General features: G+C 40.3%; 1 protein-coding gene across 3 annotated transcripts in view; it reads left to right on the top strand.

The window, feature by feature from the left end:
• USF2 (upstream transcription factor 2, c-fos interacting) overlaps positions 1-15,224 on the top strand; it is a 297,619-nt gene that overhangs the window by 1,091 nt on the left and 281,304 nt on the right. The window lies entirely within an intron of this gene.

Genomic DNA, 15,224 nt, shown 5'->3' with positions numbered 1-15,224 from the left:
CTATTAAAAAGTAACGATGCATATCATACACGAAATGCGTGTAGCAAATTTAAAAAGTGAAAATTCATAAACACCTGTCCAACATTGCAGGCTACTTTCTACAAGATTTATATGTTGCTTGATATGATTTCCATTTTAATTTTTACTGGTACTTTATGATATGTGTTTTATATCATTCGGCATAAAAATGTAGAATTGAAACAATACAGTTGAGGTATGAATACAATGGAAAAATAATCAATAACCATTTCTGAAATTGATTGCTGCTGCCATTATTTGTTGTATGTAGCAATCTTCTGTATTTCGTTCAACTGTATTCATACATGGTGTATTATTATTGTGTTGAGATCAGAATATGTCTAAAATTAAATATATTTGATACGTCTTGAAACGCTTTTTTACTAATTTGAATTAAAGAAATGAATTTTTAAATATTAATTCTGTTTACACTGAGTTTACTAGATCATGCTGTTAGTGTACACGGTCTGTTGATTGTCATAGACCTTTAGTTGCCTGGGTTTTTTTTCTTCAATTATTCCATTAACTAAGCCCATGTTTTATGACGATACAAGCATGAAGTCTGTACTTAATCCAAGATCCCAGTCACTACATCGGCAATAAACGATTACAGGCCTAAGCATGATTCACTGTCTACCATACTCCAAAGAAGGCATATTTTCCATATTCGACTCAATGTGATGCCATCCTCCAAAGACAATCCGAATGTGACACACAACACAAGTACATCACGTCTCTCTGTTGTGCACTTTACTGCTCCTGTAAATGCCTATTCTGAGCCACTATCTCGGGACCTCTTTCAGTTTTTCAGATGCTGACTATCTGAGCCTCATTTGGTACTAGTGAGTGATTCGCATTGAGATTGATCCAGCGCAAACAACAACTCGGGGGGGGGGGGGGGGGAGTGAGAACGCAACCACCCTCCCTGCGTCGCAGACCCGCTGTCACACTAACTCATTCACACACGCATTCATTGGTGGGGCCCATGACACCAACACTCGCATGTTTCCCATTCACAGGTCTGCACACAGGAGGAGGAATGATGCGCTGGACATGTGGGTGGGAGTACCTTATAACCTATCGGGAAAGAAAAGTTATCTTGCATCATATACATTAACATTCGCCACCTATAGATTCCTAATCATAAACATCAAGGCACTCCACCCACTTGGTTGATCGGACCAAATCGTTGCATTGGTTGATGGTGATTTAGAACCAGCTAAAACACATTTAAGACCCAGAATCCTCTATTCTCTTTAACGAAGAACCACAAACTCATAATTTCTGTTAATCAATATTGGTTTATCTAAAATTTCAATAAATTAACGTTTGTCACTTCAAATCTTAGATTTTCTAGATCAATTTAATTAAATCGAAGAACACCATATTTACCTATTCTGGCTATCTGGGTTTTCTCTATTTCATTGGCTCAGCATAATCGAATTTTGTCGTTAAATTGTCCAAAGACAGGCCAGATCTCAGTGTCCGAAAGTCCTTTGCTCAGCACGTTACAGTCCCAAAGATCATCAAAGGACCAGAAATCGTGCCAGCATCCGTCATCGCCTGTGGGGTTAAAGAGGGTGTGCAGTCATAATAACCGCCAAATGTGATCTAAAAGGTCTGGAAAGAAAAGCTTCAGCCCCTCTCTAATCTACTACACTTTTTATAATAAATTTCGGGATAACATGAAACAATTTTGGGCGGTGAAAGGTTCCAATTGGTCGGGAGAAAACGTCCGATTTTGTATAGTCCAGGTTCACATGGATTTTGCTGATATGTTTCCAGTTATGACCAAATTCCGATTGTTGCAATATTTCGACTTCTAGTTTAAAAGGTCCATTGTTCATTTACACCAGATTCTAATATCCTGGGTCTTTTTGTCAGTCCACCAATAACCTATCCTTGACGGGAACGGCGTGTATAGAGGTCGTTAGGAAGTTCACAAAGCCATCCGATTCTGCGCAGTAGACTTCACGCTTCACGATACGGTGGCCACTTCTGAACTCGGTCTCTGCCGCCATGTTTTCGTTAGGCCAAGATGTCAACTTAAACGAAACAAACACAAGAGTAATTAATACAAAGAAATGATTCTTCTAATGTTATACCCTCACTAATCCCTCTATGTATTAGTATTTTCCTAGCATATAGCGACATTTAAAGCAGTATATTCACCTTTACGGTCCTCCACGAAGGTGCAAACATCACAAAAGCAACATAAAGCATGCAATATCTAATTATTACATATACTACTGTTAATATGCGTATGTATTTTAGTTATTAGAGTTATTTTGCCATGCAAATAGCAAGTTCCCACGTGTAATTTGTATATGCAGGTTGGTTAATTTTAATATATCACAACACACTATTAGTAAATTTTAATAAGTAGGTTATTCAATTAATACTTTCATGCAAAATAGAGGAGATATACACAATTTTGCACTACCTGCTCCATCAATACCCCCTTTGGTGATTTTTAACATCACCACACTACCTTTTAAATTTTGAAAAAATTTAGTAAAAGAAATGAATTTAATACTCTTAATGGTGGGCATTGCTGACTTCCGGGTGCTACCCAGGGAGGACAGCGACCATAATGCGCTTGAATTGGAATATGTCCATCCTGGTCTAGACTTGATGCCGAGTCAGAGTGTGCCTCCGGAGGATGGGCTCGGCCTTACAGGAAACAGACGCAGAATAAAGTGGGAGAAACTAATCTCTAACCCAGACAAGATTCCCATGCTTTACGCGAGGGTAGTTCCCATACTTGAAAAGGTACAGGGACGTATGGCTCATGACACAATTCAGAGTGTCCGAGAACAACTAGGGCAATCCCACAGAGACCTCTCTGCCTCAGTATCCGCAATATTCACCTGCGAAGTAAAGAGGGACAATGGTCGCGTTGCTGGACCAATTTGGTATAATAAAACCTGCCGCAACGCTAAAACAAGCTTATTAAACTCCATTAAGGCCGGTATGGGAAGTGAGGTAATCAGGGCTAAGAGATCTGCCTATAAAAGTTTAATCAGCAACGCAAAAAAAGAATGGGAACACTAAAAATGGGAAACCCTCTCTGCATCACTCGCCGTGGGTGACTCACGTAAATTTTGGCGAATAGTGAACACTGGTTCGATGGAACTGGCCACAGCACAGCCAGTGTATGGTCAGACCACTTTCGATCGCTATACCAACTACCAGCTGGGGAATTGGCCGCTACTCCCCTAGCATTGGTTGAAGAACCCATAGAAATGCCTTTGTTTACAATTAAGGAGGTTAGAATGGTCATTGTTGGACTGGCATCAGGCAAGGCTCCTGGTTTGGACGGTCTGACCTTTTCAAGCAGGAGCCGGATATTTGGACACCCTATCTTTCCCTATTATTTAATTGCATTTTGGGTGGCATGGAAGTCCCTTCTTCTTGGCTGGGCGCAGAGATCGTCCCCATATACAAAAAGGGCTCTCCTCTGCTCCCAGCCAACTACAGACCGATTAGTCTCATAGACGTCCCTCCAAAAAATTTTGGCAGACTCATTTTGAACAGACTTCAGGTCTGGATGGACGAACACAATATTCTGAATCCGTTCCAAGCAGGCTTTAGGAGGGGTGTTTCAACGGTGGATCAAATATTCCGCTTGAACCTCCTCTATTGGAAGTCGGTAACAATCGAGGGGGGCAGTCTATACACAATATTTGTAGACTTGCGAGCGGCATTCGACTTAGTCCCTAGGGACAAACTCTGGGCTGTGTTGACAGACCTGGGGGCCCCCGCTGATTTACTTATTATCTTGAGAAAAAATTACATCAGGGCAATTATGCAAGGGTAAGGTGTGGCAGAGGAGGAACCCTTTCGGAACCCTTTCCCGTTGACAGAGGGGTTAGACAGGGTTGCGTGCTGGCACCTACCCTTTTCTGCCTCTTTGTCAACGGGGTTTTTAGCCATTTAAACGGGTTAACTAACACCGATGCCCCTAGGTTGGCGGGCACCAGGGTACCAGCAATTATGTTTGCGGATGATACCCTGCTGCTCTCCAAATCTCCTATGGGCATACAAAGGGTCCTCGATGGATTTGTTGACTTCTGTAAGTCTATTGGGCTGGAGATAAATACCACAAAAACTAAATACATGATCTTCAACCCGCCCGCCTCAACCCGATCGAACCCGCGGATAGGGACTGCCAGTCTAGAGAGGGTATACACTTTTGAATACTTGGTGGTCATTTTTAACCAATCTATGAAGTGGGACTCACATCAGACAAAAGTACATCTGAAGTTGTCACAGATGACAGGCGCCATCTCCAGGATGATGAGTGGGCTGAATTACAAACCACTAGGCCCACGTCTCCATATTTATAAAACTCAGGTTAGGGCGGCTGGGTTATATGGGGGCGAAATCTGGGGACATACATCAAATCAGAAACTGCAGATCACTGAAAACAATTTCTTGAGGCAGTTGACAGCTCTTCCGACTAGCACTCCACTATTACCTCTAAGATTAGATATGGGTTTAAGACCCATTGTGGTCGAGCTTGGCCTTAAACCACTAATTTTTTGGCGCAAATTATGGTGTACCCCAGAGCTCGAGAACTACAGAACGGAGTTGCAAGAGATCTTGCGTCTTGTAAGATCTGACCGAGTACCATGGCTACTGTACGTCAAACAATCTTGCGAGTCAATAGGTAGACCCGATCTGTGGTCTGACCCAGCCAATGCATGTTGTAGGACCTCTCGTAAAACCATCTCATTGGCCTACTATGAGCACAACTTACGCATTCTATCTATGAAGGCTAGGCCTGGGTCTTTAACGGAGCAATTCCTGGGATTCAAAGATATGTATAAGCGAGAAGTAGTCCTAGATGCTATTGAACCAATGCTAACCAGGAAACTCTATTTACAATGGCGCTATGGCACTCTGCCTCTAGGAGCTCACACTGCCAGATGGTCACACTCTCAGTTAGTAACACATTGTCCAGCATGTGGCCATCCTTCTGAGTCTGACTTGCACATAATATTCTTTTGTCGAGCATACCATAGATCAAGAAAATATTGGCTCCTTCCACTTTTAAAAAATCTGGGTTTTAAGCACCATATTCCAGCTTACAGAATTTTAAAAACTGACTTATCAGCACCCACAGTGTTTGCAGTTGCGAAATTCCTAACAGCTATGTGGATTAGTCGTAATCGCTGTATAAAATCAAACACTGAGCTTGAATAGGTTCCTCACTGCTAAATAGTAACTTCTAACTGCTGTATTTTAACATGCTATGAGTATTGTGTTTTGTACTGCATTTCTGTATTGTTTTATTCTTTTATGGCCCTAGTGGCCGAAATAAAGTTGATAATGAAATGAAATACTCTTAATCTTTTGTTAGATTACATTACTGTTTCCCCGTCTCTTCTTCTCTTGTTTTTCTATACATATTGTCTTTCCACTCTTCTAATTCTATTTCTTCACATTCTTTCTTTTCTTTCTTTCTCTTTATTTCTTACAGTTTCTCTTTTTATATGTTTTTGTAATTTCCTTTTCTTGCTACATAAACATCCTAGTCTTAGAATTAATACTAAAATAATCACACATGTTACTGGAAGTAATATTTTACAAATGAAGGTACTATCTAGCTTAAGTAAGAAGTTCTTAATAGTAGAAAACTTTTTCCCAATCTTTTCCCAATTACCTTCAATCTCCAGTGGAACAATTTCCTCATGCAAACCAGTTATATTCTTAATGTATGTTTTCAAATCTTGACTTTCGTCTGGAATGTAAGTACAACAATGTTGAACTTTCAGCATTCCACAAACTCCACCCTCTTTTGCCAAAATTATATCAAGGGCAAGTCGATTTTGCATTACCATGGCACGCATGGCAACCATTTCAGTATTTACTAATAAAAATCCTCCAGCGGTGCTTGTTGACAAGCGATCCACTACTGTTGATAGTTTTCTAATTTTGTGTGCATTCAGAGATATTCCCACTGCTGGTATCAACGCTCCAAAAATGTCTCCTACAATTTCTGACCAAGATTCTCTTTTCCTACGTGTTAGTTGACTACCTAACTCATGTGCATCATCTTTCCCTCTTCCCACATGGAATATCTTTGAGAAAACCAGGCCTAGATAACATGTGCCATACCAATGATCTGGTAATCAATAATATGCTTTATTCTCACAGATAAAATGTAGTCCAGGGAAAACTGGATCATTTCCTCCTTTAAATCCCCATCCACCCATGATTCTTTAAGTATCATGGCAATCACTAGTGCCTACAAAATAATTATCATATGCAGTTTGATTCCATCTAATACACAACTTCCCTTTCTGAGGCCAATCTAAAGTCATTGTTGGACTAGCTTCTCCTTTCAAATGTTTTACTCTTTCAACATCCCAGACTGTCATTTCTTCTTTTCCCTCGGGTTCCTTCCTTTGCATTTTCAATCTCCTTTCTTCAACCATATCCAAGAAATCATTCTCCTCCTTTAAACTACAAGTTAGATTATTTCTAAATATTGATTCTAATGTTAATTCTTTAGTTTCTAAGAAATTCACCTAACACTTTTGCAGGTTTTACTTTATTCAACTTGTTAATTACAGGTACTTGTGAAAATACATTATCTACGTCTGAAAAATAATATTCTAATTTCCCTATTTTGTAAAACAAGCTTTCTATTACACTACATGTTATTCCATATGTTACTGGAAGGTGATGGTAAGTCACTCCCTCAGATACAGACGCTGGCAACTGCATACAGACGTAGCAATCCCTCACGTCCATGGTCTTCACATATTCGTATAGTAACTTTGAAAATACATTGTTAGAAAAATCAGTTCTAGGCCTATCTTTATGTAAATAATTTTTATCTATTTTAGTCTGATATACCTTCTGAGTATTTTCTACATTAGTTTTTTTCTCGCTATGTCCTTCTATTGTTTCTAGTGTAACCTTAAATGAAACCATTAGAGCTAACGCACTGCACAGAAGCAATCCTGTAGTAATCCTGTACAACAACTCATTTTGAACTATCTTCTAAGGAACACACATTTAGATTTTCTATTTTCTGTGTTTGCCATTTCAAAAAATGATTAGTGTCTTTTGACTTAGCTTCTTCTACTTCACAACTAGTTTTGTCTAACCCAAGGCTCTGAGCACCTACTTGGTTGTTTCAGTTTTATGTCCTTTCCGGTAATTTATTGTTTCTCCATTTTGAACATTTTATATCTTTTCAATTTGGCATTTGATCGTCTTTCACTTTCCTCTCGTAGTCTTGTTGCAGAATTTCCTGAACATCCGTCTCTTCTCCGATGTCCGACAAGATAACTCTCAGGATTTCCGATTCTTCCTCAACCACTCCTGGTACAGTCACCTCTAGATCCCCATGGTTGTCTGCCCCTTCTTTTATTTCAAGCAATGCCACATATGACCATTCTGGCGACTTACACTTTTGGTTAGGTTTTCTCGTTCTTTTATTTTCTTCTACTGTCGTTTGTTCCACATCTTTCAATTTCTCTGGGCTAGACCCTTCATTTACCTGTTCAGCCCTAGATGAATTCACTCGTGTCAATCTGTATCTTAACCTTTTTATCTTGTTGGGCCAAATTTCATCTCTTGCTGGTCTTTTCAACTTACTTCCTTTTTCATTTTTCTCAGTTCTCCATGCTGTTTCTCAGGACTCTACCTTCTGGTACTTCTTCATCACTGTCCTCTGATTCAGTTCCAACTTGACTTTTACTTTCAACTGTTCTTCTTTCCACCACTTCTGTTTTATTTCCTACTTCTGTCCCTGCTCGTGGTTCTTCCACACAATCTTCCTGTTGACTAACCGTCCCTTCCTCTAACTGGATGTGTGAATTCCCTACAACTCCTCGGGTCTTCCGCAAAAATCTTTCCCTCACTCTCTGTATTTGGTACCTTACCATCTAAGTTTATTACTTCAGGTGGAATTTCTCTTGAACTTTCATTAGGGACTGTCTTATCAAACATTTCTTTTTGTCAGGAATCTAACTTTCTTCTTAAAGGAAGGTTCTCTGTGCAATAGCTGGACTTTGTTCTGATTTCCCCCTCTTTCAGGAGTTTTTCTCGTTCTTATTTTTTCCGTATCTGATTCAGAGCTTGTGTCTGATTCTTCAAAGTATTCTCCCTCCTTATTATCCACGGGGTTAGCAATTCGCAAGGTGTGACTAGCATGAATCCAGTTCTTCACTCCTGCACATTTTACTGCCGTTGTCGTGGTCAAGATCACTTGACGTGGCTTTCCCCAACGTGGGACCAAACAGTTTCGTCTTCTGTGAACTTACATTCTCACCCAGTCCCCTGGGCTCAAATCATGAGCTGGCTTCTTTTCAAGAGTGGTGGCATCCGATCCAACCTGATGCAACACAGAATGAACGGAGTCAGCCAACCCCTTGCAATAATCCAACACCAAGTTATCAGATATAGGCAATTGCTTGTTGACTGGTATGAAGACATGTCGCATTGCTCCTCCCATGACAATTTCATGGGGACTCAGACCTGTATTCCTATCTGGAATTGATCTAATAGTCATGAGTACCAGAGGCAAGACATCAGGCCATTTCAAACCTGTGGCTAAACACCTCTTTCCCAGCCTGTTTTTAATGGTGCCATTTACTTGTTCCACCACACCAGAAGCCTCTGGGCGATAGGCACAATGTAGTTTCTGTTGTACATTCAATGCTTCACAAATCAACTTCATGATTTCATTATGAAAATGTTTTCCTCTATCTGCCTCAATTGTGACTGGAAAACCAAACCTAGGAATGAACTCTCTTAATAATAGCTTGCCTACTGTAATTCCATCACTTCTTCTTGTTGGGTATGCTTCCACCCACCGTGAGAACAGACAAACCATCACTAAAACATACCTCAGCCTGTTACAGGGGGGCATTTCAATGAAGTCAATCTGCATTCTGGTGAAAGGCCCTCCTTCTCGACCTATCGTTCCCAGACTTACCACTGTCTTTCTTCCAGGATTGAACTGCTGACATATAAGACATCTCTGACAAAGACTGTCAGCTACAAGTCTAAATTTAGCATTATACCATGTCTGCTTGAAAAGTCTGATAATTGCATCTCTTCCTACATGTACTTGTCCATGATACATCTGTGCCATGGCAGACACCATGCTATCAGGCATAACTCGTCTTCCATCCCGATAAACCCACACATCTGTTTCCCGTGGTGCACAGCCTGCTTTTACCCACTGTCTCATTTCCTCACCTCCTGCTTCTTCCTGCAACTGCCTTACTTCCTCCCATGTATTCACAGTGTTAGTAAACAACAAGGGACATGATTTAATTTCTCTTTCCCTTCCCATATTTATTGAATTCTGAATTTGTGCGCAATATTGAGCCATATCTTTGGCAAATTGATTGCCAGCCGATACATAGTCATTGGACTTTGTGTGGGCTGCACTCTTTACAACAGCTAATTGCTTAGGCAGCTGTATCGCCTCAAGCAATTTTCCAACCACTTCAGCATTCCTTATAGGAGTTCCACTCGATGTCAAAAATCATCTTTGTGACCAAATTTGGCCAAAATCATGCACTACACCGAAGCCATATTGACCATCGGTTATCACAGTCACTTTAACATTCTTTCCCAACTTACATGCTCTTGTTAAGGCAAATAGTTCAGCAACTTGGGCTGATTTTACTCCTTTCAGGCACAATGTTTCCAAAACCGCTGCTACTGTGCATACTGCATATGCTGCACTCCGAATTCCCTCATCTGTTCTCAAACCTGATCCGTCCGCAAACATCACATAGTCACTTTCTGTCAAAGGCACATCTTATATATCAGGTCGGGGTTTGGTACAGAAGTCAAGCACTTCCAAACAGTCATGATCCACATCATCTCTGACTTCCACATTCTCCGCATCAGGCAGTAACGTTGAAGGATTCACATTCAAACATCTCACCAAGCTCACATTCGTTGCACCTAGGATAACTTTATCATATTTAGTCAGACGACTGTGCGTCATGAACTGGGTGCGGCTCCTTGTTAAAAGGATTGCCACATCATGAGGTACAAACACTCTAACAGGATATCCCTTCACTTTGTTCCAAACTCTTGCAAGTGGCTGCTACAGCTTTCAGACAACCTGGCAATGCTACAGCTACAGAGTCTAATATAGCTGAGAAATATGCAATTGGTCTCCTTAGTTTTCCATGTTTCTGTATTAATACAGAAAGTGCACATCCATTTCTTTCGCTGCAATAGAGTTCAAATTCTTTTTCATAATCAGGCATAGCAAGTGCTTCACACAAACTGTCTCAATTGTTTAAAAGCCGTCAAATCTTCTTTATTTAATTCAATGGGATCTTTTACATCACTTCTGGTTAAGCGTACCAAAGGTTTTGCAGTCAGGGAAAATTTACTTATCCACTGACGACAGTATCCAACCTCTCCAAGAAACATTCTCACTTCTGTGTCATTGGGGCTCTCATTCCTTTTATTATCTTGATTCTATCTGCAGTTACTTTTCTCAGTCCTTTTTCAATTTTATGGCCTAAATATTGTACTTCTTTCTGACAGAATTGTAATTTCGATGGGGATACTTTAAGTCCTCCATCTGCCAAATGATTCAGCAGTGCAATGGTATCCACTACACAAGCTTCTCGAGTTCTTGATGCTACAAGCAAATCATCTATATATTGTACTAGAACTGAACTTTCAGGCATTTTTAAATCTTCTACAGACTTTTTCAATATCTGATTGAATATTGAGGGACTCTCTGTGTACCCCTGTGGAATTCGGCACCATGCCAAGATACGTTCGCCAATTCGGAACGCAAAGATTTGTTGACTTATCAGGATGCAATGGGATGGAAAAGAACGCATGACACAGATCAATTACTGTATACCATTCCGCATCATGAGGAATCTGATACAAAATCACAGATGGATTTGGTACAATAGGACAACATGACACAACGATTTTGTTTATTCTTCTCAGGTCTTGTACTATTCTAAATGTTCCATTAGGCTTCTTCAGACCCATAATTGGTGAAATACATGGACTGCTCATTATTTCTCTCAGAATACCTTGCTTGATCATTCTGTCTATTATAGGAGTAACTCCTGAAATTATCTCGGGTGTCAATTTGTACTGTGGAATATTTGGGTAACTTACTCCTTTAAGAGCAACTTTTACAGGATCTACATTTTTCATTAGTCCCACATCTTCTCCTGTGAAATTCCATACCTCTGTCTTCACTGTCTTTTTCAACTCTTGAGGCAGCTCTTCAGTGTTAAATACAGCAAATGCCTGGCTAATCTCAGTTTCCATATTAGCCATAGTCATTTTATACTGTACATCGTCATCTGGAGTCTCAAATGCTATACCATCTGGAGTACAAAATATGGTGCAATTCACCTTACACAGTAAATCTCTCCCTAACCAGACCCTCCAGGATTTCGCGGTTTGCCGCGAAATCGGCACTTTTGTAAAAATGCCGCAATTTTTACAAAAGTGCCTGCGAAATCGGGATGATGTTCTGCCCCCACAGGCAGAGGCGCAACTAGAGCCAAATTTCTTTACACTTCTCCCAGAAGTTCGATCCCAAAAAATGTGTTCAGTTCTTCAATTCTGTTTCTCACTTCTGAAATGTCTGTAATCACTTTCACTTACATTACTCAGGGTTTCCTTTCTGCATTGACCCTACCCGGACTCCGCCGTTCACCTCGATGTTTATTGGGGTAGAGACGGCAACTGTATCGTAATAGTGAGCTAGACAAAAATACACATTAATTTCTTTCTCATTTAGTATCTCAGAAACCATCTCGTGCCACCACCGCACATGAGCTGGCCATAAAACTGCCTCTGTTCTCGGAGACTTCTTTAATTTAACTCGTACAAAGTATGCTTTCAGTCCTGTTTAAAACACAAGTACTCAAATTGCAAAATTCTGTCAGGACCCTTTAGCTAGCCTACTTTAATAGTAAATTAGAGAAAACGAGGCATGTCTGCACTCGAAAATTGCATGCATCGGATTTCTGTGAAACTTCACTATAATAGAAAAGGTTTTAAACGTAAATCCTGAAACCATTCAAGGCATCTCATTGGCTGGAAAGGGCAGTGTCGGTTCCCTCCAAAAAGAGGCTCTATTTCGCAAACAAAGGCGCATTGTGTTAGAGCAATAAGCAACTCAGACCAGGGAACTCCCTTCATTATTGCATCTCAAACAGCCTAAATTTAAAGTGTCCTTCACAGATCGCGAGGTTGTTTGAACCCCTGTACAAAAGGTGACATAAATCCTACAAATGGATTTCTGATGCATTGGTCGTTGCAGGAAATCTCTGCTCCATGTAGTCTGTAGAAAGGATGTAAGCACGTTAGGTTGTACAAATCTGCTAAGGTTTCAGGGGGAATATCCCTGCCTCCACTAACTCGCTTTTCCGGACATGCCTGTTGGACAACAACAACAAGAAGTAGGAAGTGGGATAAGGGAGGGTGTAGGGGAGAGAGGCACGCAGGCTGTAAATGGTGAACACTTTCGCGGCCGCTTTGATGTTCTCAGTGGCCGCACGGCTCACTGAGAACACCAAAGCGGCCGCGAAATGTACACGCAGGCTGCCAGGATTTTTTACAAATATTCTTCCCTTCTGCAAATCAGGAAATTAGCTTTAGGATGTGGGAAGAAGAAACCAGAATCATTTCAAGCTTTAAAATAAATGGACCTTGGTAGGATTTCAAAAGGTTTGCATACTAATAAAGTCAGTTATTTTTCACACAGTGGACCTTCTCGGACCTGCTCAACGGGCCATGGCCTGTCCACGAAAGCGGTGTCCAGCCGCCCATAGACTTTCAGGCGAGAAACGGTCCCGCAATGAGTCAAAAGGTGTGATAACTGATACCAACCTATACTAAAGCAAATGGAGAATTCCATTTCCAAAGGATAACAGCCTTCACCTGTGAGATGCTTCCTCTGTTATATATTCCAGGTTGCCTATACAAAGTGGGATACGCTGCTAAAAGTTTCCATTGATTTAAGGCTGAAAATGAATGATTATGAGTAAAATTAAGTGCCGCAAAAATGCAGCTAAATTTCCATATTTGTGCCGCTAAATTTGCGAATCCATGCCGCTATATCCTGGGGGGTCTGCCTAACAAATTTACAGGGCTTGATTCACACACGACAAAGCGGTGCATTTCAGAAAATTTCCCTATGCTAACTTTTACTGGATCAGTGAGATACGTTTTTATCTGTCTGTTGGATACTCCAACTACTGGGATCGTTTCGCCCGAGAGAGGAAGATTTTTAACATCAGCTGACCTAACAGTTGAGCGAGTAGCACCAGTATCAACTATGAAAGTAATGTTTTCGTCATTTACCTTTCCATCCACAAATGGGCCTGTCTGGTCTACTTCTAGAGTTGCGCCAAGTACGCACTCCTCTTCCTCCCCTCGGCACCGTCAATAACCTTCTTCTGACTCGCTCTCATCGCGTCGTAGCCAATACTGCGAAACAGCACTAGCGTGCGGCAGTTTAGTTACCTGTTCTTTGTTGTAGAAGCCTGTCTCATTACTGTATTTCTGACGATTTACGCTCTGTTGAAAAGGCGGTTTTGACGCCTGATTCTGTTGGGGAACAACTTGCTGCGATTGACAACTCACCTCTTTCTGCACCTGTGAATTCAATGATGCATTATCACCATTAGCACTCGTGGGAAATTTGCACTCTGATTTCCAATGCCCCATTCTTCCGCAATTATGACATGGCCATTTCTTTTTTTGCTTAATCTATATTAAATCGTCTTTTCCCTTTTCCAATATTACACATTTTTGTTTCATACCTGTACCAGTTGCTTGTTCAATCAATTGTGCTTCCTGTCTTTCTGCTACTTTTACTTGAGCCCACATGGCTTTTTCTTTTAATTTATGCTGCTTTGCCTCAATTTCATCACTAAAATATTTCGCATGTCTTAGTACTTAATCTATCTTTTTATTGTGCCAATCTACTGTATGCTGTTGAATCATTTCACTTCAGGTCGCATCCATACACGAATCGATATACAAAATGACTCCAATCCTTTTCACTCAAGTTTTCATCACCACTATACTGTTTAAAGGCTAGGATCCACCTTTCATAGTACGCATGTACCGATTCTTTCGCTTCTCGATGAGTTCTATCAATTTTTACCCAATCAGTTTCTTTAGGAGGTACTTTATTTTTCAGAAAGATAATTACTTGTTCATATTTTCTCATTACTTCTGGATCAGGGGCACCTGCTTTTGGATCTCTAGGGTATTCTTGTGTAGGCCAGCTAATCATTACCTTGCACTCTGTCCATAAATCTGCAGGTACTATTATATCGAAAATACTGTTCAAATCAATCCATAGGACTTTTGATAATTTCATACACCTGTCTGCCTGTACCACTCAACTGGCTTTTCGCGCAGTCGAGGAAAATCATTGGTAAATGACAATATATCTTGTCTAGTCCAGGGGACATGTACTTATCCTCCACCTGGAGTTTCTCTCATGGGACATTCAGTTACTACCTTTTTCTTTTTCTCTTACTGGGTAAGCTGCAAACGTTTTATCCATTGCATCGTCTCGTTTTCGAAACCATCTACTCTTCCATTTGTCTACATCACCCCATTTTCGCAGTAATATGATTTAATCTGAATCATTTGTCCTGTTGTGTTTACATTTTCAATGTCTTTTTCAGAAAAATCTACTCTATATGGTTTTTGTAATGACTTTACCTTTTCAAAATCAATGCCCATTTCATTTGCCACTTCTTCCTCTAGTCTTTTGCATAGAAACATTAATTCTTCATCCTGATAGCTCTTTAATTTTTCTGTAGGAATAGTCCCTACTATCAATTCCTCTAATACTATTTTTAATTTGGACACATCCAAAGGTTTAGGCTCAGTATCTTTTTGTTGTAAACTTCTTAGCCAATCACTTAATTCATCAGAAGTAGGACCTACAGGAATCATCTCATTTCGTGTTTCTTCTATTCTTTTTGGTGATCCTGGTACTGACTCTGTCGTCATTATTGCTCTATTTACTAAACTCTGATTTACTGTCAAATTTTTGGGAGTACTTTGTTCAGAAATTCCTACCGTTTGTCCCCACAAATTTTCTCTTGTATCTTGTCTTTGTATTTCATTTTCTCTGTATCCATTATAAAGAATCGTCAGACAATGCTCACCATCCTTTTGTTTATCAAAAATCGGCATTACAGGTCATA

Source organism: Triturus cristatus, chromosome 7 (genome assembly GCF_964204655.1).
Source record: "Triturus cristatus chromosome 7, aTriCri1.1, whole genome shotgun sequence".
Lineage (NCBI taxonomy): Eukaryota > Metazoa > Chordata > Amphibia > Caudata > Salamandridae > Triturus > Triturus cristatus.
Note: the sequence above shows the minus strand (reverse complement) of the source record. Positions and strands in the feature narration are given on the sequence as shown.